The following is a 1,840-nucleotide window of genomic DNA, read 5'->3' as shown; positions in this document are numbered from 1 at the left end:
AAAACCTAGAAATTCAATTCTCCTTCACAGGTGTTTACGAGTGCTTGCTGGGAACCACTCATCCCGCCGGGCCTCACCAGGGCCAACAGGTGAATTAGAGAGGCTACTGCAAGCAGCTGACAATCACTGTAGAAACGTGGGAATCCACCCCAGTTTCCAGCAGGTCCTGGATGGCTCGGGCTTTCCCTGCTTTTTAGAAACAGCAGTGAAGGTAGTGTTTGTCCGGTCCGTGGTGTTTACGGATCCTATGTGGTTTGTCACATCCAGTGTTGTTTCGTGCGATAAGAAGGAAGAAATCCAGAAAACCAGCCGGGCGGGTGCCACTGCAGACAAAATGCTCTTGGAGCGAATATTGTGGGAGGGACACACACGAGTTTTGATGTTCTCGATGATGGCCGTTTACGGAGGCAGTGGTGTGGATAGAACAGATCCAGTATATAATGCTTAGCTTAGCAAGCAGCTGTAAAGCTACTGCTAATATTCCAGTGAGAAAAGGTCAGCCTCTGACATCTGGGAGCCCGTCTGGTGCCCACAGTCAGGCCACGTGTTCTGCTGGAAACCAACGATCTCGTACAAGATTAGCCTCAGACGAGGCCACGTGCGGACGGTGGCCCGAGACAAAAGCCCCCGTCCCCTGAGCCCCTTCTCCCACCTCTTACTGAGCCGCCCCCATAGGGTGCACTCCCCCTCGATGCGAGGGGTCGTGAGCCCAGCTGGTTAAATTCCAGGTGGCCCCCGACGCTCTTGACCTGAAGGGCTTGGGCCCTTCCCTCTGAAAGTGTCACACTTGTGCCGAACACAAAGACAAGCGCAGTGAAGCAGACCCCTGTGCCTCGTAACCGCGTCTGCAAGGTAGCGTGGGCACCCGGTCCTCGGCGAGACCTTGGCACGGGAGGGGGAGGCCAGCGTCCCACTCGGAAAGTGCCTTTTATTGTCCTGGGCAGAGTCGCCGATGCTGCAACGCACACCGTCCTTGACCAAACCCTACTCAGCCTCCCGTCAGCCTTTCACCTAGGCCTGCCTGCGTGTTTCTCTCTGCTGTGTCCGGTTTTAGCAAAGAATCCTCCAAATGCTCCATGTCTGACCACCTTCTGTATGTAGATGGTCAGATTCCGCAGACCCTGCCACCCCCAGGTGGAGTCTGATGGCCCGGCCTGCCTCCAGGAGGAGGTCTGTTCGGCTGCGTTAGTCAGAACCTTCCCTTACCTCTCGGGCTTCCTCAGTACATTTCCGTCCACTGACCTCTCCCCTGCTCCTGGACTCTCGGTTCCCACTCACCCGTGCTGCATCTGGAGCTGAGCCCAGTTGTAGACTTCTCTCTTTCCCCCATTGCAATGGTCCTCAGCACCACCTGTCTGCGTGGCTGGAGCCACTGTCCAGCTGTGGTGTTTCTTGGACACTCTCCCGCCGGGCGGTGGCCTGAGGTCCCTTGTCGTTACCTGTTGTACCAGGAGTTCTGAGCCACCGTCTGCTACATCCCGCTGGAATACGCAGCCGGCAACAGGGTCACTGACGGTCCTACCGCTCACCACACTTCCTCTTTGGGGCTTGAATACTGTCCCTGAACCCAGAGGTGTTTGTGAAGGTAGAAAAGACCACATGCAAACATGTGGGGACCGCCTTCTGCTTCGGTGGCTTAAGAATGCACTTAAAAATTTATTTTTAATTTTTAAACTTGTTTTTTAATGTTTATTTTATTTTGAGAGAGAGAGAGAGACAGAGAAAGTGGGGTAGGGGCAGAGAGAGAGAGGGAGAGAGAGAATCCCAAGCAGGCTCTGTGCTGTCAGTGCAGAGCCCGACTCGGGGCTCCATCCCACAGACCGTGAGATCACGACCTGAG

The sequence above is a fragment of the Lynx rufus genome, unplaced genomic scaffold (genome assembly GCF_022079265.1).
Source record: "Lynx rufus isolate CCGP_SWC_20201006 ecotype Redwood Valley unplaced genomic scaffold, mLynRuf1.p SCAF_3, whole genome shotgun sequence".
Classification (NCBI taxonomy): domain Eukaryota; kingdom Metazoa; phylum Chordata; class Mammalia; order Carnivora; family Felidae; genus Lynx; species Lynx rufus.
This window is presented reverse-complemented; position numbering follows the sequence as displayed.